This window comes from Camellia sinensis, chromosome 7 (genome assembly GCF_055761805.1).
Source record: "Camellia sinensis isolate YWXY chromosome 7, ASM5576180v1, whole genome shotgun sequence".
NCBI lineage: Eukaryota > Viridiplantae > Streptophyta > Magnoliopsida > Ericales > Theaceae > Camellia > Camellia sinensis.
The window spans coordinates 3023977-3040726 of NC_138967.1; positions in this window are offsets into that span (position 1 = coordinate 3023977).

Here is a 16750-nt window from a genome sequence, read left to right on the forward strand (position 1 = left end):
TGTATGGCAGCTATACGTATATATATATATAGAAGAATAGTTGGACCTCCGGGAATTTTGGGTCAGGAATTAAAATAATGAAAAATTTATAATCTTTAAATTATCTTTGATTAACCTGTGATATTTTATTTTAAGTGTAATTAAAAAATTATAAAATTTTCATAATTATTTTCATAAAAAAATTTTCATAACAGCTAGCATTGCTTTTTTTGCGTTAGGTCCACCACCAGCACCAGCTTTGTTGTTAGGATTTCCGTGGAGGAAATATTAGAATTAAAAAAAGGTTATTGAATTGGGGATAATTAATGAACTAATTCGACCTTCACTTGTGATTTGCTGGTTAAAGTTTTTTTTTTAAGGTTTTGGGATAATTAATGAATCAAATAGTTTGACCATGATTTGTGATTAACTCGTTAAAATTTATTTGAATTTAATTCATTAATTAAACAAGTCAATTTTAAATATATGTTAGCAACTCATTAAAAGAGGTTGATGGGTGGGGTAGCGACGAGACTAGCGTGGGATGGTGTGGTATGGAGAGAAGAGTTGCAGTAGTAGTACTAGTAAGCAAAGCCATAAGAAAAGGTACGGATGAGCAAAAAGGATGAGAAAACGTTGGGAATAACAGGGTGAAATTAATAGTGATCGCCAATAATTGTAGTAAAGAAAAATGTAAGGGTGAGGAAGATGTAAAGAATAAGAGACATACTGATAAAAATTCAAAGAGAAATAACTTTTTGGTTTCAATTTTTTTAAATAAAGTAGATTTAATCACTTTGTTTGATTAGAATTTTTTAAAAATACTTTTTAAAAAATTTTACTCTCTTGTTTTTCGTATTTTTTTTAATTTTTATTGCATTTTTTTAATTTTTAGACATACCTAACATAAATATACCTAAAAAGTAAAAAAATTGTGAATTTTTTTTTAAAAAATTCACTAAATATCAAAAATACAAAAAAAAAAAAAAAGAAGAGAATTTAGTAGATTTTTTGTATTTTTATATATTTATTAATTTTTTAAAATATTTTTTCACAAATTTTTTACTTTTTAGATACATCTAAGTAAGATGCATCTAAAAAAGTAAAAAAAAAATTTAAATTTTAAAAATATTCACTAAAAACAAAAAAATTCGAAAACTAAAAAACTTAATTTTAAAAAAACTTAATCCAAAAAACTCAAATTATACGTACTGAATAATTTTATAAATAATTTTGAGCCTTTCATATTCTTTGCAATTATTTTTTGTTCTCTCATTCTTTCACAATTATTTATTTATTTATTTATACTTCATGTCATTTATTTATAATTTGACACATCCATCACACCAAGTAAAAAAAACAGTATAACAAGGGTTACCACATTATCATTAATACGGGGTGTTTGATGTAGATTATAGGAGATAATTATTGCTTATTTTAATTTAGAAATTTATGTCAGATTGTTTGGTATAACTTTTCTTTACATTTTTTTAGATAAAAATAACTTAAATAAATTGTGAAAAATTAATTATTTAGAAGTTAGAGAACGAATGCTTTTAATTTATAATTTTTGATTATCAACTTTTAGTTTATATATAATTCAGTAACAATCATATATATAAAAAGTGACCTATATAATAATATTGAATAATAATATTGCAAAATATATATATATATATATATATATATTTTTTCTTTTCATCAAGCCATTACGAGCACATTGATAATTGCAGGAGGGACGTATCGGACGACGTAATTTGAAGGGGCCTAAATTCTTAAAAGAGTTCCACTCGGTTTAGCAAATTCTGCCAATTTAGGCTGGTAGTTGTGGACCCCGGTTAAATATACCTATTCATAATGTGAACACAAAAATAATTTTAAAAACATACACAGACATGTGTAAACATGTTCAAGCTCATATTGTAGTAGAAAGAGAAAATTGGTGATAAATTCATGAGAGGGAGATTTGCGCCGATCAAGACGGCCAAGCTACAATAGCACGGGATATGATGATGGGCCTTGCGAGGATCGGACCGTGTCTGACCGAACTGAATCGACACGGCTCCCCGACCCATCACGTTAGGCCGAGCAAGATCGTCGACCAGAATACAGAGACATGCATGTGCTTAACCGAGCTATGACTCGGCCTGATATTCAGTTGGATCCGCAATGATGCATTGGAACCGAGTCGAGTACAGTCCGGAATGAACTTGGGCCGAGATGAAGAACCGCATGCCTCACGGCCGGTCAGTTAAGATGAATCAACTTATTGTAGTTCGGCCGTCCCAGTCATGGTGGTGTTACTCCCCTAAGGGATAGATTGGTCGTGATAGCCCGATTGTGTAAACCACCTGGACCAATGATGCGAAGAAGGGAAAATCCGCTCTTGGTATGTGTCAATACTGTTTGGCGGTTCGACAAACACTATTTGGAAGTTTTGGTCACTACACGTGTAAGGAAGGTAGAGGAGAGCACAACCACCTGTCCAGGGAAGGACAACAGAGGTAGTGCGCCCACATTCCCTGAGGTTGCATGGCTAGCCTAGAAAATGAGGAATGAGGGAACGTTAGAGGTAAGCAACCTGAAGGAATTCACGACTCTCTCTCTCTAAAGTGCTCTATTCCTATTCTTCTTCTTCTCGAAGTGTGCTGACTTGATCATCGGAGGGTTTATCCGGCAGCACCCCGTTAGGCAGCTCACCATCTTTCTATTTTCAGGTCAAGCGACGTTACATAAAGCTCGAGTTCAAGAAGTATGGAGAACAGAGGATATTTCATCCCCGTACGATTCAATTTAAAGAGGGTGTAAGATATTAAATTTAGAGAATATTTTATATTAGTGAGAAATTCACACTTTGTGAAATAGTTTTGTGAAAAGTCTTAGAAGACATTTTGTTTTTAATTTTATTCCTTTACTTTTTATTTATTTATTTGACTCTTCATTGACTATCTGTTCAAATTTATATCTATCTGCTCAATTTTTTTCACTATCTGTTTGATTTTTTCTCCTATATGTTCAATATTTCCCTAAATTCTATTTATTTGTTCAATTTTATATCTATCTATTCAAAAAATTTAACTATCTGTTCAATTTTTTTCTATCTGTTGAAAATCGATGTCAACTTTTTTATATATCTATTGCAATCATCATCATCAATATTAATTTTTTTCCAGATCTATCTCATACATACATACACTTACAGATATACATACATACACCAACATACACACTCATAGATATACATACTTACACCAACATCTATCTGTTGCAATCCAAACCAAACCCTATCTGTTCTAATTTTTTTTCTCTCCCAATTGAAATCTTTCTTGTTTCTCATCCTTACATATTCAACGCAAAAACAAAAACTCTATCTGTTTCAACAACAACAACACCACCACTACCATAATATATATATATATATATATATATATGACACAGATTTATCTGTTTCAAACCCAAGAAGAAAGAAAAGAAAAATTAAATGTCAACATCAACAGATTTGTTCAAACACAAACCACCACCACAAACATCACCAGATCTATCTGTTTCAAACCCAACGAACTAAAAAAAAAAAAATTCAAGCAGCAAATAAAGCAAAAAACAACAAAATATTTTGTTGGAAAAATAGTTTGGAAATAATAGGTGAGTGAGAAATTGACTCCAAAATGCACCATTTGAGTATGGTTTTAAGACGAAATTTATTTAAATGAAAATTTGATTTTATTTAGACAAATTCGTTAATTTTTTGAGTCAAAATTAAACAGGATTCGATTCAGAATTCGAATTCTCTTAAAAAAACAATTATGTTTTTTTTTTTTTTTTTTACACTTTTTCATGAAAAAGATGTGACTCTTTTGAAAAGTCACCATAACCATTTGAAGAGCCACCAATTTACCTATATAAACAGGCCCTCCTCATTACATTCATTTGGCATTGAATTCATCTTGTGTTTCTATTCTTCTGTACTCTATCTTTTCTGTAAGAGAATTTTGCGCAGTAAGATTCGCTAGACTTGCAGTGGTAGTACTGCTTCTGCAAGGTTCGATCGTTGTATCCTGAGAGACAAACATTTAATAATAATCTCGTGAGCACCGTAACGGGGAACGGATTTGTCTTAAGGAAACTGTATCCAACACAAGCCTCGATCAAATTTGTTTTTTGTTTCCAAATTTTTACTGTAACAACCCAGATTTTTAATTATTCTGTAGAATTTATACTAATATTATTTAATCACAGTTAGAAAAAAAAATATAATTTATTATATATTATTATGTGTAATTTTGTAAAATAATATAATTATTAAAAGTTTAGGGGTCAAAATATAAATAATAATAATAATGGATGTGGTAGTAAAATAAATAATTAATTTTCTATGAGTATATAATAAAATATAATTTAATTAGAGATTAATTTATTTATATAATTATATTAAGAATCTGAACTAAGATCTAATTATCTTAATTATTTATTTAAGATTAGCATCAATCTATATAAAATCTAATCGAATTTGGAGAAGGATTCGCTCTGACCACGCGTTGGCCAAGTATGCCTTTTACCTTCCTATAAATAGGGAGGAGATGATTTGGAGAAAGAAACGAAAGAAAGAAAGGAGAGAAACAAAGGAAAAATAATGGAAGCTGAGGGAGAGTTTTGATAGTGGAAAGAAAGAATAAGATATTACTTTTAAGGTGAATTATATTATATTTTGAGTTGTTATAATGTATTTTACGTATGTTTTGACTTATCATATTTATTTTATACAAGTGATGTTTTATAAATTATTATAAATTATATTATTATTTCAGTTACTTGGATTATTTCTAAACCCTATTTGCTTAAAAGGAAACTCATGGATATGTTTATTTATATTTTAAATAATATTTGACTATGACCTTTTAAACAATTATGTTTTGTAAATACCACCACGGGAGTCCCACTCATTGGGGGACTTAAATAACCATTGGCCTCTGTTTGGTCACTTTGTGGCCCTCTGATCAATTGGTCTCTGTTCTGTGCGGAGCAAAGTGTTATACGGAGCTAAGTGCTACACTGTTGTGGGAGCCACCTCTAGAGTTCGTACGAGTCACCTCTTGAATCTATACCTCTGTATTGTTATGAATCCATTGACCTCTATTCTATGCGGAATAAACTGCTGTGCGGAGATAAGTGCTACACTGTTGTGGGAGCCACCTCTATAGTCCGCACGAGCCACCTCTTGAGTCCGTACCTCTGTTCTGACTGTCACTCTTGTGACTTCTGTTCTATTCTGTTTTGTACCGTGGTTATAGTTATTTATCTACATAATTTCTGTATTTCAGTTTTTACCACTTAAATGATTTGTTTACCAATGATTTATTTACCAAACTGAGTTATGTAAATGTTTTAGCCTAACTAACTATCCATGGTTATTTCGTATCCCTTATACTCTTGGTATAATATTTCTCACTCTGCCATGTGCAATTTTCAGGAAACAATGTAATTCAGAAATAGCTTTTGGAAAGTCGGGTTGCGGAATAGACACACACAGCACTTTTATGATATTTTTTATATGTACATATCGACCTTTTTGGTCAATATATTTTGTAACAAAAATAGAAGCTCCGATGATTATTTTGGTACCCTCATTTAAATATTACTTCCGCTCACGTTTATTTATTTGTTTAAGAATTGGCCGGAGGTAACCTCAGTTACTAGCTATCACGATGCTTAACCCTTGGGTACGGGGAGCGGGTCGTGACATTTACAATCTGTTTGTAAGTTTTCTACTTCTCTGTAAGTATTTTTTGGTTCTCGGTATATGGTTTGGTTCAATCTAACCCAAACAATTTACGTTATATTCAACTTATATATATATATATATATATATATATATATTTTATATATAATTTGGTGTAATTATTTCATGTTACAAACTGTACACAATTATTCCAACACATTTCACCACTATGTGAACATCTTCTGAACCCTACTCTTATCGGTTCTCTCCGATCAACTCTATGCAGAGCAGTCGACTCGCAGATCTGTAGATTTAATGAGGACGGACGGCTATGGATTTGTGAAATGGATGAGGACGGACGGTGACAGATCTGTGGAGTGGAAGACGAACGGTGATCGATCTGTAGATTTGAGTGGCCTTCGATGACGTCAATGGTAATGAAAGATAGCGATGATGGGAGGAGATGGGGGCGCAAAGCGAACGGCGACTCTGGTGTCATGGCAGTGGCAGTAACAGTGGCGTGGAGGAAGAGTAGAAAAAGATAGAGAGTAGAGGGAAAAGAAAAAATGGACTGTGATTTTTTGGTTTTGGACTGTATATATATATATATATATATGAGAGTATTGTTAGTCATTTTATTTGAACTTATCTTTTTAAACAAAATGTTTCAACCCTATATTTTTAGACAAACAAAATTAAAATTTAAACTTTTGGGAGTGACTCTTAGGTTGACATTTTTTCTTGTTTTGGTGAACTTTTTATACAAAATTGTGTAATATTTTCTTGGTGATGACAATTTCATATTTAGGTGGTGTTTAAGTAGGAAAGTTGGGGCTAAATTAGCCACGTCTAGACAAAAAAGGCTAATTTAGTCACATGGAGACAAAACTGTTTTCACGGGTTGGGTACAAACCCTTATTGGGTTAAATTTACCAAAATACCCTGAATGTTCCCTCTGATTCTGAGGCCCAATGCCTTATCACACACACACATTTTTCCTAGGGCACATAACAAGCGAATGAGGCAATTCATGTATACCAGCGGCGACGACATCTGAGGCAGCTTCGCAGAGGCGATCGGCACCGGAGTACGCATCTGCGGCGTCAAAGAAGACTCGCGAACAGGTCGGCAAATCGAACAGTTAGGGCGTAAGTTGGCGCCGGCGAACAAGAATGAACCCTCTCAAACACAAACCGATCTTCAGGTAATGCTTTATGGCCGTTACGATTTCGTTAGGATTTTCACGTGTGTGTGGCCCTTGCTTCCAATCTGCTTAGGGTTGGGTTCATTACGAGTTGGGTTCATTACCGATCTGTTTGTTTACCGTGGCGCTTGGGTTCATTACGGTTACATTTCACACATTTTAGGCAGATATATATATATATATATATCTGTTCTTATATATAAATCTATTCTTATATAAAAATCTGTAAATCTGTTCGTAATGAGGGTAGATATATGCAAATCTGTTCTTATATATATATAGATCAACCCGTGGTAAAGCTTAAAAAACAGAGGGTTATGAAGAACCAATACAACCTGTTCTTATACATCTGTTGAGATTCTTAAAACAGTCTGTTCTTCATTTGATTTTTTTTCTTATAATTCTCATTAAAAATGAAAAATTTCAGATCACAAGTTCAAATTGATGTATACAAATGCTAAATGAAATCTAATTCTGTGAATGAATATCTGATTCTGTTACAAAATTCATTTTAGTAACATTGGTAATTTGATTTCTTATCACTATTATTAAAAAGTTGATTTATTATCTGTGAAATACCTATTGATTTGTCATGAAATCTGAGTCTGAGAATGAATAAGGAAACTGAAATCTGAATGGGTTCTGTGACATTGGAGTCAATGCTGAAGAGGATGTCTCCATCTGTGAAATACCTATTGATTTATTATCTGTGAAATACCTATTGATTTGTCAATGCTGAAGAGAATGTCTCCATCTCTCTTCCAAAAAACAGTCCTCAGAGGCTGTATTCAAATATATATGTCACATTTTTGGGTTGTTGTTATTCAACTTCACTTCTTCAAACACCGTTAACTTGATTATTCATAAATCTGAATAAAACCCTTTGCTGTCTTCATTGAAATCTTACTGGGTTCTGTGAATGAATATCTGATTCTGTCTTCACTTCTTCAAACACTGTTCATGCTGAATGAAGAAAGAAATGTCAATGCTGAATGAGGAAGAGGTAATCATATACGGCGAAACACAAATAATCCAACAACTGTTCACCCAATCTGTGACGAGAAAGAGGTTATGACAATAGTAAATGCCATACCAGAAGTTGAACATGACAAGAATGGTGTAATGGTTGGAGATGAGGACTCGCATATGGCATTGGTGCGCCTTCGCATACGCGACAAGTTATGTTACATGTGTAATAACGGAACGTTAGGAAATATATAATAGTCGACCTAATTTTTGTAGGGTTGTAACATTGGTAACACACGTGAAACAGACTATATTCAAATATATTATCATGTACAATATGTATGTGTTTACACGGGAATATACCCCCTTTCAGTTGGTGACGTGCCTAACTTTGAAAAACCAAAAATCACAGAAAAAAGTCTTTTCAAAGAAGAAAACAAGGTGAAACAAGTAAGAAAAAGAAAAAAAAAATACAGAAATTATCATGTGAGACGTCAATTAAAAACATAAAAACACCAGTTGAAAACAACAAAAAACCACAATTGTTCACCTATTTTTTGTCATGTGCCACGGCAATATATGATTTTCACATCATTTTAAATGAAAACAGAAAAAGAGAAATTAGCATTTGCCACGTAATTTACAAATAAATAAAACACATGAAACCCTATTTTTGAAATATAAATACAAATTAATGTATACATCAAAAAATTTGACAGAACCGTAAATTTAAAAAAAAAGAATGACAAAAATACGGCTCATCCAAAAAATAAAAAATAAATTTTAAAAAATAGAAATGAGCATTTGCCACGTTATTTACAAATACATAAAACACATGAAACCCCATTTTTGAAATATAAATACAAATTAATGTATATAAAAAAACAAAATGACAAAAACGAAAATTAAAAAAAAAAAAAGAACGACCAAAATACGGCTCATCCAAAAAAAAAAATTTAAAACATAAAAACAGAAATTAGCATTTGCCACGTAATTTACAAATAAATAAAACACATGAAAACCCATTTGTCAAATATAAAAACAAATTAATGTATACAAATAAAAAAAATTACAGAAACGTAAATTAAAAAAGAAAGAACGACAAAATTACGCCTCATCGAAAAAAAAAAGAAAAAAAAAACAAAAATTAGTATTTGCCACGTAATTTACAAATAAATAAAACACATGAAAACTCATTTTTGAAATATAAAAACAAATTAATGTGTACAAATAAAAAAATGACAAAAATATAAATTAAAAAAAATAACGACAAAAATACACCTCATTCAAAAGCATTTAAAAAAAAAACATAAAAACATAAATTATCATTTGCCACGTAATTTACAAATAAATAAAACACATGAAAACTTATTTTTGAAAAATAAAAAAAAAGTTATTGAATACCAATAAAAATAAATAAAGCAAAAAACGTAATTAAAGAACAAGAACTAATTAATGTATAAAAAATGAAAAATGAAAAATGAAAAAAACATAATTTTTTTTATAAAAAAAAACATCAAAATACGCCAAATCTAAACCCAAAATATAAAAAATAAAATAAAATAAACAAATAACAAATTTGGTCCAAACGGAGGCTGGCGTGGAAGACCATTTTCAATGAGTTGATATGTAAACGTGGATGAAGGGTAGTTTGGTAATTTAACATGAAAACACCTCACAAAAAAGTCAAAAAGTCATTCTCAAACCAGGCTTTTTAGCCCCAAACTAAAATAATCAAAAAAATCAAAAAGCCAAAAAGACAATCTATTTCTCAAACGGAGGCTTAATAAGAGTATTTGCTGATTTTAGCGTCACATTAAGGCCAAGTTTGGAAAGTGTAAAAAAAGTTAAAAAGTCAAAAAGTTACTCAAAAAGTTAAAAAGTTATCACTATTCACTAAAAGTCAAAAATTACGGCTGCACAACTCTCAATACTAATTTTTCCCTACACACTAATTTATACAATTTTTTAATACACATTTTTTCATAAAAATTCAAAAAGTTAACCCAAACATCCATATTTTTTCCCTCAATTTTTTAGTCCAAAAAGATAAAAATTACACTTATTTAGGACACCCCAAACAATCCCTAAAACCATTACCCCAAACTTAGACCTTGTTTGGCAGTTAATTTTTTAATTAAAAATGGTAAAAAAAAATTATTAAAAAAATAATAAATAAAATAAAAAATCACATCAAAGACATAATAAATAATTTTTTTCTTCTCATAATTATGTATTCAATTAAAAATCATTCAAAAACACACTAACCTCGTATAAAAATAAATAAATAAATAAAAACCCCTTAAAAAATCAAGTTACCAAACAGACACTAAACTGCTGATTTCAACGTCATATATAATGAAAATAATAAAAATACCAGACAATGTTACTAATTCTGATGAGGCCTAACTACTGACTTATTCTTTTTTTTTTTTTTTTTTTTTTTTATCTCTGTTGAATTCAAATGAAATGAAATTTTTCTTTACCTTTTTGGGTTTTACCTGCTGACTTATTCATTCTGCAATGGGAATGAATTTTACCAAAACTTACTGAAATTGGAAGACTCAAACTTTACTCAAAATTAAATCAAATTTGAAAAGACAAAAAATCATATAAGTCTTTAGTGCATTTTTTAGAAAATTAATTCATTTCTGAATTTTTTTAAAGTTTTTTCTATTTTTTTAAACAATAAATAAAATATCAAATTAGATCTAAACAACTCAGTATTAAATACTTTTTTCATTAGCTTGAATCGTAGAAAACACCTAAAAAATGAAGAAATTTGACCTAAAAAAAAATTTCAGTGAATACACAAGTCTTCTTAAAAGTTAGATATTTTTCCTGTTAAAACAAAATTATTTATTAAAAAACAAAAAACTTGAATTAATTGACGTGTTAACTATTGATTGGTTTGTGTTTCTAACATTGACTAATCAATGCTCCATTTCAAGTCCTCTACTGGTTAACTATTCTTTTCCTTTAATTTTTTAAAAAATACTTTGTATACTATTATATTTTAGATACTAGTTTCCATCCAACAAAATAAAATTGCAAAGGGTACAACTAAATTCAAAATCCGAAAAGTGAAAAACGAAAAAATCATTGAGTCTGAAATCTGAAACAATTTTAGAGTTAGGTAGGACAACAGGGTTAATGCCACATTTTAGTTTTCATGTTTGCTCCCAAAATTTATGAAACCTAATTTATTATTTGTAGAACAAAATTTTCAAATCTTCATTTATATCAAGTTAAATGCTCACATTAGATGATACAATATAGAAAATAGAATTGATTGTAGCTAGGGCTGTGTAAAATACCGTTCAATCTGCTAAAACCGCACCGATCCACATCTATCCTCACCATTCTAACCGCTAACCGCGGTTTAAACTTTAAAACTTATAATCCGTCAACCGAACCGCTCCACTCCGTTATAGTTAATACATATATATTTTTTAACCTCCAATGAAATATTAATGTAAAAATAGGTGTGAGAGAGACTTAAGATATGAAATTTATTACAAATTAGTGGCTATATATATGAAACATATTATATAAAATTACTTTGTGTTATATATCTAAAAAAATATTATACAAATTAGTGTTATATATTATACAAATGTATTATAATTAGTTAGAATATTTTTCAATCCGTTAACCCACCATTCAATTTAAAATTTACTCTCAAACCATCCGAACCGTACCGTACACACCCCTAATTGTAGCCAATTGAACTACTAAGCCAATTTGTTTTGTTTGGCTTTATTTTGTTTGTCGTTATGAGAATTTGGAATCTGTAAGAATAATGAGGTTCAATCTACTTTTAAATCTTGTGATTCACAATGCTTCTCCTCCACCCATTAATTCGCTAGTGGCCACATGGCTTAGGGGCTAGCTTACAAAAAGAGTATCATTTCAGTCTCCCCAACAGACAAAATTCAAATATTATCAATCAACTGTTTTTTTAATTAGGAAAGTTTTCTTCATAGTAGTATCACTTAAGTTTTCATTTTTGTGGAAAGATAGTTTTAAAAATTTTGCAAATAACTTTTGATATCAAAACTTTTATATTTTTTTATAAATATTTTATTTTTTAAATGTATTTAAATTTGGTGCATTCAAAAAAATTTAAAAATATATATATGAAAACAAAAAAATCAATTAACAAATTTTGAAAAAATAAACCAAATAATTAAGAATAATGGTAAATTACACTCACACCCCTTAAGGTTTAACTTTAATACAAATATCCCCTCACGTTTTAGAAATTATATTCATTTCCTCGAAATTTAAAGTCACATTACAAATTACCTACTACTATATTTGTTGACTGTTAGTTGACCTAACTAAAGTTATTATGTCAGCAGTTAAATTTTCTTAAATATCAATTTTACCCTCACTTTATTTCATTTCTCTCACTGTATTTATTTATTTATTTCTCTCTCAAGGAAGACACCCGGCAACTACCATGCCCTCCTTCCATCTTTCTTTGCCTCCTTCACTATAACTACACTTCCTGCCTTTTACCATTACTACCCCATCTAGATGGGAATACACAGCTTCTATATATATGAACATATATATATATGTATATGTATATATAATTTTATTAGGATTTAGGAAATGAAATATGTATATATATATAAAAGATTATCAAGCTCCCAACACCTCAAAGATTATATGAAGTATATATATGTATAATTATATAAGATTATCAAGCTCCCAGCTTCAACTCATCTAAAGCATCAACAATAATTCTCATTCAGGGACTGCACAACCATGGCAAACCCAAATCATAAACCTAGAATTCAATGCTCATCCATTATTAAAAAAAAGAGAGAGACAAACTTAGATCCAATTTTGAAGACAAACACAGACCCATTTGTGATCAGAACAAATTAATTCTTTGAAGCAATAAACCAAGCATGTTACATGCATAATTTGCTACAATCTTCAAGCTGCCTCATGGAAACCACTCACAACCAACCAAAAAAATTACAACCACCCACCATTACAGCCCCACACCCACACAAAAAATAAAACCCATGTCCACCACCACTAACCCCTCCACTTTGTACAGCAATCCAGCTAAAAATCAAACCCACACAAACCAGACCAACAACAAACAAGAGTAGAGAGAGAAAGTGTGAGTGCGAGTGAGAAAGAGATAAAGAGTTGTGATAGTAGAGGGAGTGGTGGCGCTGTGGCGGCTGAAAAAATGAACCCCATTGTTACGGTCGGTGAACATGGAGTGGCATTGGGATGAAGGACTTGGTGGAGGAATGTAAGGGAGGCTGTGTATGTTCCCAATTGTTGAGTAATGGTTGTGGTGGCCGGAATTAATGGAAAAGAGGGAGAGATTGCTGACTATGGAACTGGGCAGAGGGTATAGGGAGTTCAGAGGGTTGGGGGTGGATATCGCGTATGGTGGAGTGGAGAGTTTGGAGATGATGAGAAAGTGTTTGGGGTTGCAATGATTGGGTAGGTTGAGAGGGTAATACAGTAAATTAAAGTCTTTATAATTTTATTTTTTTTTCCGTAACTTCCGTTCATAGATAATTCTGACAAAGGGGTGAGTGTAATTCTTGAAATGTTAAGGAGGGAGTCGTATTAAAATCAAACCTTGGGGGTGTTAAGAATAAAGTGGCAGAGAAAGCCAACCTCCACATAATTTTTTGTCGTCACTCGTTCCTTAGTGGGCTGGTGGTCCTTGCTGCTGCAGAAAAATTAGCCAACTTCCTGCTTTTAGAAAACAGATAACATGCTTTTGCTTACTTCTGCAACAAAAACATAACAATAATGTTAAACTTATTATATTTCTATAACATATTATAATTACCATCTTACTTTCTCGCTTTTGTTAGATCGCTCATTGCGTGCCCTTCAGTTGCCTTACTGTTGACACAATATTGGCATAACCACTCATGCGTATCTCCAATGTTGTACTAACATCTAGATGGACACGTTAGATTGTCACTGTTGCATTACTCGAAACAAAAACAAAAACTTATTTTGTGCACATAAATGTTTTGCGAATATATAAAACAAAAATAAAAAAACATATTTGTGAGTTATTAGAAAGTAGTGGTCGGTGGTGGAGACCAACTACAGGTAGAAGCCGATGGTTGTAGTGGCCGTTGGCATGGGTTGCTGGAGGTGGACAGATGGTGGGCGGTGGGTTACCAGAGGTTTCCGAAGAGTTGGCATAGGTTGCCGACTATGAAGCACGGATACTTCAAAAAGGGTGACGTATCCGTATCGGATACTTATCAGATACCGATACTCTTCGGGTACTCGCGGATACATATCAGATACTTCTTAAAAGTATCGGATACTTCTTAATTAATTTTTTATTAATTTTGAAGTATCGGATACTTAATTTTAAAGTATCGGATACTCGAAGTTACATGTTACTTATAATATTTTGTTTAGTTCTTTGATAAGAGGAATATAGTGAGAGTTAAAGTAATAGAATTTGTCAAATTGATGTATCTTTGTTGTCTCTCTCACTTCTCTCTCGCTTTCTCACTCTCTCACGTTTCTTCTCTCTGCTCTCATTCTTTTTTTGATGTTGGCATGTAAGGATGATGTTTAATTTGCATTTGCTTTTGCTTTTAGTTTTGAATGTTTTATGAATGTTTGAGCAATTTTAGGTTAATAAGAATCCCTCTCTTTATTTATTAATTTACTTTAAGTTTTATTTTCATGCATATTACATTGTTAAAATTATAATTTTTTTTTTTTACGAATGTATCCCCTGTGTACCCGTATCATACTTTTTCAAGTTTTGACATATCGCCATATCCACATCCCCATATCACCATATCCGTATCCGTGCTTCCTAGGCTATCATTGATGACTTAAAAAAGTATATTTGCTGAAATTTTTATTTAAGAATGATTTTTTGGCTTTAGCTAAGGTCTTGTGATATTCACTGATGAATGGGAACAAGTTGAAACTATTGACCTTGAAGACTCTTAGGCCATGTTTGTTTGGGCGGACTGGATTAGCATTCCCATGACTAATAGTCCTAGGATTACAAATCTGTTGGATTATGTACCCTATCTTAACTAATAGTCAAGTTTAAAATAATTAGTCTGTACTTCAATTGTTTAACCAAACATCGGATTAATAATTTTATTGGACTAGTAGTCCAATCCCAAGCTCATGTCCACCCAAACAAACATGACCTTAGTTTTATAAGAATCTTTCTTTTTTATCAAGTTGTCTTTTGCTTTAGATTTTATTTTTATGCATACTGCATTACTAAAATTGTTAAAATAATATTTTTTACGAACGTATCCCCGCCGTACCCGTATCCTATTTTTTCAAATTTTATCGTATTACCGTATCCGTATCGTATCGTATCCGTATCTCATATCTGTATCCGTGCTTCCTAGGTTGCCGGCTTTGAATGGTGGGGAAGGAGGTTAGAATGAAAATTAACTCAACTATGTTGTGCATCACTTCAATCCCCATTTTGAAGCTGTGCATCCAGTTTCTCTAAAGGTTCACATTAAACCAGTATTTGGATCATGAGGGGAAAAAAACTGTTTGGTTTTGATTTCTAAAATTCACTTTTTAAAAATTTCTACTTTTTATTTTTCATATTTTTTTTGTTTTTATTAAATTTTTTAAATATTTTAAGTAATTTTTTTAATTTTTAAACACACCAAACATAAATATACTCAAAAAGTAAAATTTTTGTGAAAAAATCTTTAAAAAATTTACTAAATACCAAAAAAAAAAAAGAAAAAAAAAAAAACATTCAATACATTTTTCGTATTTGCATATTTATTAATTTTTTAAAATAATTTTTCACAAATATTTTATTTTTTAAATACATCTAAATAAGGTGCATTTAAAAAAGTAGAAAAAGTGCTTAAAATTTTAAAAATATTCATTAAAAACAAAAAAACTTAAGTTTTAAAAAATTAAATTCAGAAAATTAAAATCAAACGCACTAATGTGTTTTTTTACTATCATGTTTGGATGGATAAGAAAACAAAACATGTGAGAGAGTTACAAATTTTTTTTTTTCTTCCTTTGTATTTGTTGAGGCAATCTTGATATTATAAATATCTTATAACCAACAATTTATTTATCATTAAATCTAACCACTTTTTGTGAGAAATAAAATCAATAAAATAAGAGCTCATTCTCACAATTTCTCACCTAATTTATAAACCAAACATTTTTTTAATCATAATTTCTTTACAAATCACTCCATCCAAACGGAGGATAAGAGTTGAACTACAAGATAGACCTACCATTAAATAAATATTCCTCAACTCAACTCAACTCGCCTCGCCGTTTAGAAAGTGACAATTATAATGACTTTTTTACTGTAAACCCAACTTCGCAAACGAATTCGATTCATTTTTTATTTCTTCTCTCTTGATTCTCAATTAAATCATGTCATTTATTATCAGTACATCTCGTGAGTCTTCATTTATTTCTTTTACCACCCAAATCAAATCACTCCTTACAAATGCATACCATTAAAATTCCTAGCGAGAAATTATCAGGTGGGTCGACACCATCATGGCCATATGCCTATCCAATTACACGAGTGTCCAAGTGTTTACCTTGTTCCAATTTTTTTTCCTAAAAAATGGTGACATGCCCTCCTATTGTTGGGTCTACACATGATCACACACTGTTTTGGAAACATCAGATAACTTCTCCTAAATTGGATATTTTTTTCTCCTTAAAAAAAAATAAATAACAAAGGCATTTGAAAAATGGGCCTGTGAAAATAAGTGCTACGTTGGACGCACCTGATTTTTTCAGCAAGATATCCTCCCTTCTTTTCTTGCTATAGCCACCCAGATTAGAAGCAATATCAGAGCGTACATAAACCCAACAAAATGTCACAGCTTCCATAT